The 15,025-nt window shown below is 35.5% G+C and overlaps 1 protein-coding gene across 4 annotated transcripts in view; it reads right to left on the bottom strand.

Moving 5' to 3' along the window:
- Cdh7 (cadherin 7) overlaps positions 1-15,025 on the bottom strand; it is a 159,527-nt gene that overhangs the window by 55,828 nt on the left and 88,674 nt on the right. The gene's annotated exons all lie outside the window — the stretch shown is intronic.

Here is a 15,025-nt window from a genome sequence, read left to right as displayed (position 1 = left end):
TGTGTGTGTGTGTGTGTGTGTGTGTGTGTGTGTGTGTGTGTGTGTGTGTGTGTATAGTATGTAGTATGTAGATGCTTGGAACAATAACATGTGGAGAGAGACAGCTACTCAGAGATTCTGTTCTCAATTGCATCACTGAAAAAGGTCCCCAAATTTTCTACATTTAATGATTCAAAACAAAAAGATTATAAAGTAATAAAGAACATGGCAGGTATATGTCTAATTCCAAGGAATATTTTACTTAGTATAAACATTTAACAAGAAATACATTGAAAATACTGGCAGTTGGAATATAAATTTATGTACTGTGCCTACAGGCATATGTGGGCATCAATGTGGGTTTGCAGATATTCCAAGCCATCTCCAAAAGGGTATGGAATCAAGTAAAATGTATTTAAAACAATTTATATAGTACAAAATATATTGACATATGTTGTATATATAAAATACTATATTCTATATATCATATACAATATCTAAAATTTATGTAGTATATGTGATATATACAATACTATATAGTACATGCAGTATATATTATACTTAAGATAAATGTACCAGCACTTGTAAACAAATATATATATATAATATATATATGATATATACAGATATATATGCATGCAATATTTATTATATAATTAGATTATGCTGCTCTATTTTGGTTAATAGAAAGGAAAATTGATACACAAAATTGGTTTCAATACCTAAACTAGACAAATCTTAGCAACACTCTTATACAAGATATGTGTTATGCACTAGTTTGTTACAATCAATTAGGTCCATGCTTTTATTCTCCAACACTCATTTCTCTTTGAGTTTTGAATGTAAATTTTAACTGAATTTTAGCAAAACTACAAAATTAAAGCACTAATCTTCAGCACAAACAACCTAAAATTTACCTATACCTTTGACACAGATAATGCAGATAGCCAAAGTGGGAAACAGTGAAAGAAATGATATATACTTTTGATGTATACTTCTTGATCACAAACAAAACAAACTTTGTAAATAGCTCCAGAAGGAGAATTAAAAGTGTAAATTATATCTGAGGTTCTCTAAAAAACGCTGAGACTCATGAAAAGCAGTGACACAGACATCATCTAGTTAGAAATTCTATAGTCCTTTAATGAGAAAAATTTGTGTTTATATTTTTATTATTATTGTATTTTGTATACAGAATACGTGTTGTTTCAAACACGAGAGTGTACATGTGGAGATGAGGGGACAATCCTATGGATTTAGTTGTTTCCTTCTACCTTTAAGTTAACTGTGAGAATCAACTCAGGACCCCATGCCTACACTGGATGCATTCTTACCTACTGAGTAAGTTCCTTGGGTTGCTTGTCTGTCTATAATCTAAGAGGATGTAGAGTCTAAGACTCCAAACTGTCCAGCTTATTTGATGAGGCATCAACTTAATGATGAATATGTGGAGGTATGCATATTTTTAAGAGGTCTTTCAGGTAATTTTGACACAATTCCTCACTTAGAATTTCCACAGTGGTTGTGAAATTTTACTGGGCCTGAACCTACAATTCAATGCTTGTTAGTGGGAGTGCTGAGAACAAGTAGATAATCTGTATTCACCAGAAAGTATTTACAGACCTTGAAAGACTATAAAATCTTTGTATAAAACCTTGTTTTAGTCTCATGTTACTTATATAAATGTCAAAACATTAATTGAAAGCTTTCATCAAACATTATGACTATATTAAACAGAGCAGGTTAAGATTCTATTTGGTATCTCTTTGTAAGCCAATGCAAACTACAATCTACCTTTAAGATATTTAGTCAAACACATTCCACAGTACCAAAAGGTACTGTTCACATTGTTTTGTCTCACCTACAAATAATAATTTAAAATTTACTACAAATGTAAATATAATTATTTTATATTACTTATAGTTTAAATATGTTTGGAAGGCAGCACATGAGATACAGAATCTGGGTGTTATAAATTCATATAAAAACAGTAATACTCAAGAAATAATCTTTATAGAGCATGATGAAAATAGAATAATCAAAAAATTTATATTATAAACCAGCATTTGATGACATGCTACATTAAAAAAATAGTTGCAGAGCTTGTCTGTCTGCCTTGTATTCACTATTTGAACACATTTTAAAACTGACATTTAATTCATTTAATTCACTTTTTTCTTCCTCATTATTGAGATACATGAAATGCATTTTTAAAGTGTTAAATTTTTTTACCAGAGTAATCCTTTACACAATGCTAATGATAATGTTAAGACAGCCCAGAATAAGAAAGAAAAGAACAAGTGTGGAGCATGAATCTCAAATCTCATAAGACTGGAAGTTGCACAACAAATCAGCATCACACTGATACTTTGAATATATAATAATAAGTAAGACTAATGAGGCATGCAAGTCTCTGTATTATAAAGAACAAAATTAGTAAAGCCATAAAGTTACCCTGGGAATTATAGGTGCTGATTAGTCACGTGTCAAGGATTCTGATGTCAGAGTCATAAGCAGAGGCAAAAACAGCTGGTTTACTAAAATTGGCTCACTGGCTGCAAAAAAGACTTTTTAAATTTACTATTAGCATGGATGATTATATCTAAGGCCAGTCAGTTTCCTGCAACTAGCCAGATGGTAAACATCAGACATTATAAGCCGCATGTTCTCTGCCATATGTGAAGGAAGGGGGCATAGTCGTGCATCGGTGATTCTACACAGATGAACATGTAATTCTGAGCCATTTCTTTGTATCCCTGGGAATCCACATTTTCCATTAACTTAAAATCAGAAAATATGGTAGCCCATGAATTTTATGAAACACACATATAATAATTAAAAATTCCACTGAATAAAAAAAAAAAAATCAAGGCAGTCCACAAAGGCCAGACATATCATCTTTTTAGATCAACTTCTCACTCTTCTTTCAACACCTTTCACTGCAATTAAGATGAACTATTTTCCATGGAGAGTGCACATGTACCTGTTGTTTTCCCTTTCTCCTGTAACTTCATATTTTTTAGATTCATGGGAAGTCTTTTAGAGACTGTTATCTTCTTACTTTTAATCTTTTTTTGGATAATTTATGTATTTATATTTCAAATGTTATATCCACTCCCATATCCCCTCTGTTGCATTCCCTTACACTGGGCACTGGGGTATCAAGCCTTCACAGTACCAAGGGCCTCTCCTCCCATTGATGTCCAACAAGGCTACATATGTGGCTGGTGCCAAGAGTCCTTCCATGTGTACTCCTTGGTTGGTGGTTTAGTCCCTGAGAGCTCAGGAGGTTATGGGTGGTTCATATTGTTGTTCTTTCTATGGGGTTGCATACCCCTTCAGCTCCTTCAGTTCTTTCCCTAACTCCTCCATTGGGAACCCCATGCTCAGTCCAATGGCTGGCTGAGAGCATCCTCATCTGTATTGGTCATGCTATGGAACAGCCTCTCAGGAGGCAGCTATATCAGGCTCCTGTCAGTATGCAATTCTTGGCATTCACAATAGTGTCTGGGTTTGGTAACCTTATACTGAATGGATCTCCATGTGGGGCAGTCTCTGAATGGCCTTTCCTTCAGTCTCTGCTTTACAATTTGTCTCCATATCTCCTTCTGTGAGTATTTTGTTCCCCCTTCTAGGAAGGACTGAAACACCCACACTTTGGTCTTCCTTCTTTTTGAGCTTCATGTGTTCTGTGAATTGTATCATGGTCTTCTTTATGGATACTACTGTAACCTCCTTGCATAAAAAAATAATAAACCTTTATATCAAGAAACATTTATGGCCAAGTAATTTTCTTCATTTAATTCTTTAAAATGCATTTTAGTACTTTTGAAATTATGTGAATGCATGTGTATGAGAGTGAGGGTATGTGCACTTTAATGCAGCTATCTAAGGAGGTTAGAAGAGAACATCATATTCTCTGAGGCTGAAATTACAGGTAGGTGTGAGCAGTCCAACAAGCTTACTAGGAATTGAACCAGCAACAACAATATATGCTTTGAACCTCAGTCATGTTCAAGATTCCATTTTGAGGAACTGTGAGAGGGGTGACTTGGAGGGGGCAATGGCTGAACTGTAAAAAATAATAAATAAATAAAAATAATTTTTAAAAGGCATTTAAGTAAATGGCAGATTAATAGCATTAAGGGTTAATTATCTGTGCTCCTTCATGCTGTCAATATTTTAACCATCCCTGTAACACTGAACAATGGGCTTTGATGGGGTCCTGAGAGGACAGTCGATACTCAAACTGCCTCTAAGAAAGAGTCTCCATAGTCTTCTTGCTCTACCTGAAAGGTGAAGGTGCACTGAGAAGACCCTTCTCAGTGTTAGGAAGAAAGCTTTCTACAGGGATTGATTTTGCCTTGACATAGGACTGGCCAGGTGTCAATTGCAAAATGAGTAGATTTTTTAATTGTTTAAACTGTGTTATTTTTTGTTTTGTTTTTTTTTTTTTGTTGTTGTTGTTTTGTTTCTTTTTTTAAATATTTTTATTACGTATTTTCCTCAATTACATTTCCAATGCTATCCCAAAAGTCCCCCATACCCTCCCCCCGACTCCCCTACCCATCCATTCCCACTTTTTGGCCCTGGCNTTCCCCTGTACTGGGGCATATAAAGTTTGCGTGTCCAATGGGCCTCTCTTTCCAGTGATGGCCGACTAGACCATCTTTTGATACAAATGCAGCTAGAGTCAAGAGCTCCGGGGTACTGGTTAGTTCATAATGTTATTGCACCTACAGGGTTGCAGATCTCTTTACCTCCTTGGATACTTTCTCTAGCTCTAGCAGTTTAATAGGGAATATGCACTACTTTGAAGAGATGCGAATACTATATAGTTTAGAGTTCTAAAGAAAGTTACAGATATTCATATTTAAGAGACAACATTTCTATGAACTTGTGGCTAAGTGGGGTCGCCACCGATTATTTTTCTGTTATATCACACAGGATTTCTTTATACATCTCTTTTGTATTAAAAAATATCCAATCAGGCAGTTTATAAACACCCATAACTCTGATTCCAAGGAATCTGACATTTTCTTCTGGCAGATACTGCACAGGGCACAAATAGACACATAAATATAAAATAAATTATAAAACACATTCCATTTTGACTTGATCTATGTTTTATATCAAATATAATATATATTTTCCAACATTCTTTTTTCTTGCTATGCTTATTAAACGTATTTCTTGTAAGTAAATGACTATAAAAAAGACAATATTAACAGACAAAATAGCCTGTACTACAACTCTGCTTTAAAGATAATCTTACTCCAAATAAATTGACTGTTCAGAATCTTCAATTAATCTACCACCACAGAGAACACAGGACTGCAAAAAAATTCTGTACATTTTATGTACTGATTAAGCTCTTTTCCCAGTAGCTTCTACAAGCCACACACAACCTATTCATTATGCAGAACTGCATGCAGTGCTGTCATTTTGTTTTGTCCCTGGGTTGTGACCAAGAAGGTCTTAATGTTCTCTTCAGCTGTGGTAAATTTAGACAGTCTTCTTTTGGCTTCATTTTCCTAAAATCATTTTCTTTAGATAACTTACCATGTAAATTGTTTCTCTGTTCCTTGGAAATTTAAAAACCTTTGAAAACTTCTGTTCATTACTTAAAACACAAGATTATATCTTTTTAACACCCAATTCAACACAATGAAATGCAACCAAAGAAATGAGAGGACCTCTCCCTTCAGTCAATGGAGGAGTTAGTGACTAGTTTTCAAGGGTCTTATACTCAGTTTAATATCTCTGTTGCCATAAAAACACAGGAAAGACAATTGGCAAAGTCTAATGAGCCATGGTGCCTCATTTTAAAATTCAGTTACACACACACACAAAAAAAATCTGTTTGCATTACTAAACCTGAATTCAGACTGCAGTTGAATAAAGTATGATATTTTTCTCTCTCTTACAACAATGGTCCTGGAATTGAAGTCTACTTTGTCTGGTAAATTTGTACAGTGTTTTTTTTTGTTTGTTTGTTTTTGTTTTTGTTTTTTTTTTTTTTTGGTGACAACTATAACAAATTTTAGAAAAATGAGGGTTTGTCTTGAGATTTTTTAAAATCATTAAATCTATGCCAGGTTAAGAATTAGAAGTTATTTATTTGTTGAAGATAATGACAATGATGTATAGAGAAGAGATTATGGTATTATTTTGATATTTTATAATGACTTATGTGAAGTATATCAAAATAAAATTGAAGAGGCAAAGACTGAGCCAAGTGGCTAAGGATTTGTGAAGGTAAGGCTGGGACCAGAGGAGAGGGAGCACAACCAGGATTTAAATAATTAAAAAAAATAATTAATAAAATAAATGAACAAAATCAAACAACAACAACAAAACCAAAATCACACTGGGTGTCTGAATGAATTTTATAGTCCTTTATGTGCTCCCAAGCAACCTATTACAGGCTTACTACATACTACCCATCCCATGCAGAAAATCCCACTGCTGGGGTTTTGCTCCTCTGTTGTGATTACCCAACAGATTTGTCTCTACAAAAGAAAAGGACAGTGTGGCTGCCACAGATTCAAAGGAGACTGACCAAAATCACCTAGGACCTACCTAGGAAAATGAAGCTGCCTTATTTGACTGAAGACTCCTAAGACAAACACAGTGAGATTCACAGATGACATCTGAGACCCACAGAGAACAGACTTGGTACCTTCCAGCTCCCCAAAGGGCCATGCCCAGTGGCAGAACAACAACCCTACACATAACACACACACACACACAAGAAGAGAGAGAGAGAGAGAAATCTCTAACCAAGGTCACATGACTAACAAACTTAGGGAAATGTACACGATAATAAGGAAAACATGATGTCTATAATTATTAATCAAATGTTTAAAACTGGTGTTAATGCCCTAACAAACTGTACAACACATCAAACAATTGGTTCAATAATCTCTTGTCTTCTAGCACCCACCCTTCATTACCTCTCTGACTTATAATATGCTAATCATCCAGACTGTTTTGTGTTTTATTTTGATAACTCCACCCCACCACAAACTTTTTGTTACAAGTGATACAGTCACATGAAAAAGAAAAAGTAAGGAGTTGTGGAACACAAAAACATGCTAGGAACTGTGGTAAAGTAGAGGAGGTTGAGCTGCTGAGACTCAATGGGCACATACCTGAGGCTTAGGTGACTCACAGCTCCCTGCCAGACTCTTGAATTGGAAAACATACCATTATTATCATATAAAAGAGAGGTGACCTATAGTCATGTAGGCCCAAAGCAGACTTCTCCATGCTAATGAGGTACATAGAGCTCCAGAAGGCTTGGCCAATTCTCTTCCCTTCTCAGATATTTCCCCCTACAAAAGCTATTTAAGTTCAGGCCCACTCTAAGAAGTGGGATATGATTTACACATCCATTTTCCATGATGAAGGTAATTTGTTTGGAACCATGGAATGTCTCTTTCCATCAAGTCCTTCACCGGCAGAGGAGTAGTCTAATCTTCCATAGAAGCCCTCTTTGTGTTCCTAGACACAACCACCAGCCACCAAGCCTGCCACCATCAAGCAAAGGACAATTCCTAGCCAGGACAAGACAGAACTCCACTTGATCCTTAACTATAAGCTAGATGCTGTCCCCAGTTATCGTGCACAAACTCTGTTATCTGCTCTTTCTTGACTCCCAGCAGCACTTGAATGTCCAAGATCCTGAGAACTCCACACTTAAGACTGTGCTTTCCCACCCCTGGAATGCTGTATTGATGCTTCCCTAGAGCCTAGCACCCACCCAGGCCTTGGCATGGAATAAGAGTAGTCAAGCCCTACACACACACACACACACACACACACACACACACACACACACACCATTCTACCTCCCCAAAGGGCCATGCCCAGTGGCAGAACAACAACCAAGAACCCTACACACACACACACACACACACACACACACACACACACACACAGGGAGGGGAGAGAGGGAGAGGGAGAGGGAGAGGGAGAAGGAGAGAGAGAGAGAGAGAGAGCCTCATATGATAGAAAAAGAAAGAAAAGAGGTAGAAATTAGGCTATAAAATTGAAATAGAAACAGTCTCTGATGACCTAAGAGAGACAAAATGATACCTCCTTTCACCTGTGTCTATTTATGATATATGTTAATTTAATCTGAGTATAAAGTACTTGGCTCAGCCTAAAAAGATTTTAGTGAATGTTTTTCCTTCTCCTTTATATTTTTGTCATCTAGGTTGGTTTTCACTCAGAGAAATGTCCCACTTTGTCTTTTTCATTAATCTCTTAAAGATATGACAATAAATATCAAGAAACTTCATGTCATTAAAAAATAAAACTGTCATGAAGTAGTTTTGATGTCAGGGCTATGTTTCATTCCTTTCTAGAGGTTCCAGAAGAGAAAGTTAAATTTCCAGAGATTAAAGAGGAGCTGGAGATGGGGAACCATAAATAGATAGGTTGGATGATAAAAATCTGTTTTCAATAAAACAAACAAACAAAAACAAACACCAGCCAAACAAAAGATAAAACAGTGTATGAGTAAGTTTTATGTTACTGTAAAAAAATACTCTAGAAACAAATCTAAGTAGGAAAGATTTAATTTCCCATGATTTCAGAAATATTACTGCTTGGTCACTACATTTAATTGCTGTTGGCCTCTGGTAAAACCCACAATGAGGTCCAAGAAAAATGCAGAGTAACAACTGGGGTGGGGTGGGGTGGATAGAGGGACTATGAGGAAAAAGAAAGCAGGGCAGGAAAGAAAGTAATTACATCAAAGCCAAGATATATTTAAGGAATCTGGACCTTTCAGTTATGAGCAGAATAATGAGTTGGGGGTGAAGCAGTATTTTCTCTTAGGTCACAAATGTCAAGAGACCTTATAATATCTGTTTTTAGGTTCCCTGGCACAAGTCAAGGAAAATGGCTATCTAATGGATGCATATGCCCAGTCTCTTTTGTATTATGTCTAGGCACTAGTCTGCAACATAGAAGCAAAACTCACACACTTCCCAGTAAGTGGCTGCTGATGCATCTCTTTGCTCACCCAAGACAATGAAGAAGTTTTTCATTCTGTAAGAATAAAACAATTTGCCTTTTCTGAGTATTTGTCTGAACTGTGAACCATGTTTGTTTGTTTGTTTGAAGTTTTACCAATCAATGTCAAAGTCTTTGTATTCTCAGCATACATACACATTTTGTTCGTGTTCTAAATCACATAGTAAGTGTATTGCATTTATGCAGATACAATTCATCCCTTCAAACGTGTATTTTGCTTTATGCTCTTGAACATAAACCTTACTCATGACCTAGAAATGTTTACCTGTATATAAAAAGTGTGTCAAATAAGTCATGTTCTAAGTGTATGGATGGATGGTATGTCACAATTTCAACAGAAAAAAAAAAAAACAAATATCCAGACATGAACCAGAAGTGTTGCTTTTAAATGTTCCCTTTCGTCTTTTTGCACATAATGACTAAATACTGTGGAATCTATGACTAAAATAACTTTATTAAAATTGGCAATTCAAAGGAACTTAGAAAATAACATGTCATGTCAAAAATCAAAATAAAAAGGAAATTTTTACATTTTTATGACTTATTTAGCCATATACATTTTATGACTTCCTCCCTAGAAATTGTGTATGTTTCTCTATTTTGTCTCTATTTCTCTCTTTCCCCTATTGCTCTTTTTCTATCTCAGTCTTTCTGTCTCTGTCTATCTCTCTCTGTCTTTTTCTATATCTCTTTGTCTCTGTTTCCTATACACACACACACACACATATGCACACATAGACACACACACAGAAACACAGACACAACACACACACACACACACACACACACACAAACACAAACATACAAACCAGTCACAAACACTCTGTTTTAGTCAGGGTTTCTATTCCTGGACAAAACATCATGACCAAGAAACAAATTAGGGAGGAAAGGGTTTATTCATCTTACACTTGTTTATCACCAAAAGGAAGTCAGGACTAGAATTCAAGCAGGTCAGAAAGCAGGAGCTGCATGGAAAGATGTTCTTTACTGGCTTGCCTTGGCTTGCTCAGTATGCTCTCTTATACAACCCAAGACTACCAGCCCAGAGATGGCCCCACCCACAAGGGGCCCTCCCACTTGATCACTAATTGAGAAAATGCCATACAGCTTGATCTCATGGGGGCACTTCCACAGCTGAAGCTCTTTTCTCTGTGATCACTCCAGCCTGTGTCAAGTTGACACATAAAACCAGCCAGTCCACACTCTGAAATCATGCTGTTGGTAATGATTAAAATCAAGGAAGAAAGCAGATTTAAGTGAAGCATCTCTGTGTTTTGTTCCCACGACGGTCCTAGCATCAGATCACTATCAACTTTTACCAAAGACTGTTGATTTCTTATTTTTTATAATACCTAAAACCTATCTCTAATATGATTAATCAACATTTAATAAGTTGATACTGTGATAAGCAGCTTATATGAATATGTTCACAAGCATATATTGATGGGGGTTTTGTTACAACTGCACGTATATTTGTGAAGTCACTTACATTGTTTGAAATACATTTATATAGACAATTAGAGTGCTTGCATTATATTTTAATCATATCTTGGAGAAAGAGAGAGAGAGGAGTGAAAGAGAGAGAGAAAGAGAGAGAGAGAAACATTTTTAATATAACATGAGAACAGTTCTTCAGTTCTTCAGTGAACTAATTGAATAAAATCCATGAAGGAAAAAAATTAATGAGAGGAAAAATTAGCCTGAATTTGCATGTGTTTTACATATAACCTCAGTCATCATCTAAGAAATAATATAGTAAATAATGAATTTACTTCATGTAATTTGCAACAGACATTTCCACACAGGGAACTAACTCTAGAGATAACAGTTTTGTGCAGAGGAGCTGAAGGTTGAAGGAACAAGTGCTATCTGAGTTAACTCACTCACAGAAGAACACACATGGTATGTACTCACTAATAAGTGGAAGCCCAGAAGCTTAGATTACCCAAGATACAAGTCATAAACCACATGAAACTCAAGAAGAAGAAAGACTAAAGCGTGGATAATTCAGTCCTTCTTAGAAGGGGAAACAAAATACCAATGAGAGGAGATACAGAGACAAAGGGTGAAGCAGAGACTGAAAGAAAGGCCATCCAGAGACTGTCCCATGTGGAGATCCATCCCATATAGAGTTACCAAACCCAGACACTATTGAGGATGCCAAGAAGTACATGCTGACAGAAGCCTGATATAGCTGTCTCCTGAGACATTTTGCCAGTACCTGACAAATACAGAGGTGGATGCTCTCAGCCACTTATTGGATTTAGTGCACTATCCCCAATGAAGGAACTAGAGAAAACACCCAAGGAGCTGAAAGGCATTGCAGACCCATAGGAAGAACAACAATATGAACCAAACAGTAGCCCAGATCTCTCAGGGACTAAACCACCAACCAAGGAGTATATATGGAGAAACCCACGGCTTCAACCACATATGCACCACAGGATGGCTTTGTTGGGCATCAATGGGAGGAGAGGCCTTTGATCCTATGAAGGCTTGATATTCCAGTGTAGGTGAATGCCAGGACACAGAAGTGAGAGTGGGAGGGTTGGTGAGCAGAGGAAGGGGATGGGATAGGGTGTTTTCGCAGGGAAAATGAGGAAAGGGAATAACATTTGAAATGTAAATAAAGAAAATATCTCATAAAAATTAAAAACAAACAAAACAAAACAAAACAAAAAACGGTGCTATCTAGTTCTTCCTCTCAGCAGAGAGAGGAAGGCATAAGTACCAAAAATTCTACAAATATGCTCTACACTTTGTACTTTCTTCAGCCCCTTTTTAGGTACAGAGATAACAAGATTGTGGAGATTGCAGAGCATAATAATACTAACGGAGCGTGAGTATATTTTCTGGACAATGTGACAGTGTGAACTATAAACAAGAAGCCATTTATGGAGCAGAGACTGGAGCTACTTATCTTTTATAGGAAATGGAATTTGAAAATGCACATTTTTCCAATCTACTATAGCCTAGTAATAATACATTTTATAAACTCAAAATTTCATATTTAATTCCAGCTGGGAAGTGGGAGTGGGTAGGTAGGGGAGTGAGGGGGGGAGGTATGGGGGACTTTTGGGATAGCAATGGAAATGTAAATGAAGAAAATAACTAATAAAATAATAATAATTTTAAAAAGAAAATTGAAGTACAATAAAGAAAAGATTGCTGTACCTCAAAGAAAAAAATATAAAAGACTGAAGGACCTAAGTAGTAAATTATAGTATAGATATGTACTCTAGGTGGAGTGAAAAACTCAGTTTTCACTCAAGTGGGATAATCTTTTTTTAATTATTTTATTTTGTTGAGATTTCTTTTTTATTAGATATTTCCTTCATTTACATTTCAAATGCTATACAGAAAGTACCCTGTACCCCCCCACACCCTATGATAATCTTAATGTTTATACTGTAAATTCTAAATCTCTATCAGACTTGTTATAAACAGAATCACAAAACTATTCAATAATGGCCTCAGACTAGAATATGCATTGCTCAGTGGAACACTATTATGTTATCACCAAGGTTTTAAAAAATATTTTTACTGTGCAATCATGCTATTCATAAAGCACAGAAGCTGTGATTAAACTATGTAAATAGCATAAGGACTTAAACAGACATTGAGTCTTATAGATGTTGCACTGCAGACCCATTAAGCATCTTATGTAGACATTCATGCAATAATTGCATAATTAAAGGTAGTCTTTCCTATTTCTCCTTGTTTCTAAGTTCATTTCATGTTAACGATAGAATATACTGATGCTTAAAACATGTGATAAAGCAATGTTCAAGCTGAAATAATGTTTCCTATGTAATGTTACATAGCTTTTGGCAAATATATGAGGTGAAGTACAATTATCCTATGAATCAGAGAAGCAGGAATTCAAATTATCAGGAATGTACTCCAAATAAGACTTATAATCAAACTGTAATAAATAAATGGAAACTAAAACCCTGCTACTATAATGTGGCATAATATTTGCATATTTGTAATGAACAGGAGAAATATATTTATGTCTTTATCTGAAATCGTGCAGCATATTGCTTATCTGGTAGTAAATGTTTTCCTAAATCTGGGAAGAACTGGAAAAGCTGTTCACAAGTGGATTATTTTGGGGATCTACCCATAATGTTTCACTGATTACCTTGGAAATATTTTTAAGTAGTCACAGGAACAATAAAGGCAAGTTAATATTTTTATTTCAGAATTTCTTGGTTATATTCGGAATATAGGCAAGAAACAGACTTTTTCAGATTTTACAGACAACGCCATGAGCTCTCTTAAAAGAGATCATAGGAAATAGATGAGTCATTCACTGCTATGATAATTCCATAGGTTTTGCATTGTCTCTGGAAATGTTTTGGGAGATGTAACATGGGCGTTGGTTCACTGATGCATTGGTATGAACATAAATAAAAATGAAAAACATCACTTTAACTGCACAACTAGGTGTTAGCCAAGATTGTATAATCAAAAGAATAGAAAGTTTGAATGCTGAGGATTCTCCAGTACAAATTCAGTTACAAAGCATAAACAAAAAGTCACTTCTGAAATTGAAAACATAGATTTCATTGGCTTAGCACATCTGGGTATAAGTGCAGTTTCAGTTCTCAAAGGTCCACAGACAATATAGCACTTTGTTTGAGAGTTTAGGATGAGCTGGAAATCGAGAGTCTACTTATAATTCAGACAAATTTGCAGCTTTCAGGTCAGAATGATGGTAAGAAGCTTATACCAATGTTCCAATACTGTAAATATAGTAGGGCTTTTGACATTAGTGTACTTTTGTAGCTGTCATTAAGGAAAGTGTCATTAATATGTACAGATACTAGTAGATGAACAAATGTTTTAAAAGGATAAAAAATATTTAAAAATATCTGATTTCTAGACTTCATCCTAATAGACATTTCACTATTTCTATTAAATTAATTTTTATGAATGTTTTATTACTATAAAGTAGATTTCAAACTAGTCAAAATTGTAGAAGCAACTTGTGTTTACTTTTGGGACAGCAATAATTTTGAAAGGATGGCTTTAGGAATTGAAAAGCAGCCTTCACTCTTGATTTGTTGATGTTGCTTTCTTTCTATCAGCAAGGAGGGTAATAATTGGTACACCAGGCTCCTGCCACTAAGTTGGAGATGAAGAGTTAAGATATCGGAGCAAGAAATGCCATAAAATGCTGCAAACAGAACTTAATGGGCCATTTTAATCGGATTTAGAAAAAAAAAAGATAAAGAGATATGTTTGCTGTTTGGTTTTTAAGAGGAAAAGAGTCTAGAGGGAAAAGGGGTTACAAACTATTAAGATTAAAATCTGATAAAGGATTTAGATGCTTTATGACTTTGTCTTGCAAACTTCAATGTGGTTAAATTTAAAAGTAACAGAATAATGTTTGACAGAGAAAATATAAAGTCAGTTAGGAAAGCATTCATTTTCTGTCACTGTTATTACTCACCACACTTACCATGTTCTACAGGGGAAAAGAGCAAGAGAAGAGGGCTAAACAGCAATAGCAACAACAACAATGACAACACACACACACACACACACACACAAATCATGCAAATGGAACAAAACAAAAATCATGTTGAGTTTCTTAGAAAAGCAAAACAATAAAAAAACACACAAAACCCAACAAACACCAAAGCAGCTTTCAGGTTTCAGCCAAGATACTTACCATAAAAAAAATTTGTAATATTTAAAGACAGACATCCAGAGTACATGAGCTTCTGCAAGCACGTTGGGGCTGAGAACCCTCTCCTTTCTGCCACCACTAATTCTGACTTAGGTCATTGTTTCCAGAGTCAGTCTACCCTGCTGGTCCCACTAGGGCCATATTTGCTGCTCAAGTCTTTCATAGCCTGTTTATGAGTTTTGGTTATCGCAAATAAAAGGGTTTCTAGATTCTTCAGGTTTTTTTTTTAATTTTTAATATTTTTTATTACATATTTTCCTCAATTACATTTCCAATGCTATCCCAAAATTCCCCCATAGCGCC

Source organism: Mus caroli, chromosome 1, assembly GCF_900094665.2.
Source record: "Mus caroli chromosome 1, CAROLI_EIJ_v1.1, whole genome shotgun sequence".
Classification (NCBI taxonomy): domain Eukaryota; kingdom Metazoa; phylum Chordata; class Mammalia; order Rodentia; family Muridae; genus Mus; species Mus caroli.
Note: the sequence above shows the minus strand (reverse complement) of the source record. Positions and strands in the feature narration are given on the sequence as shown.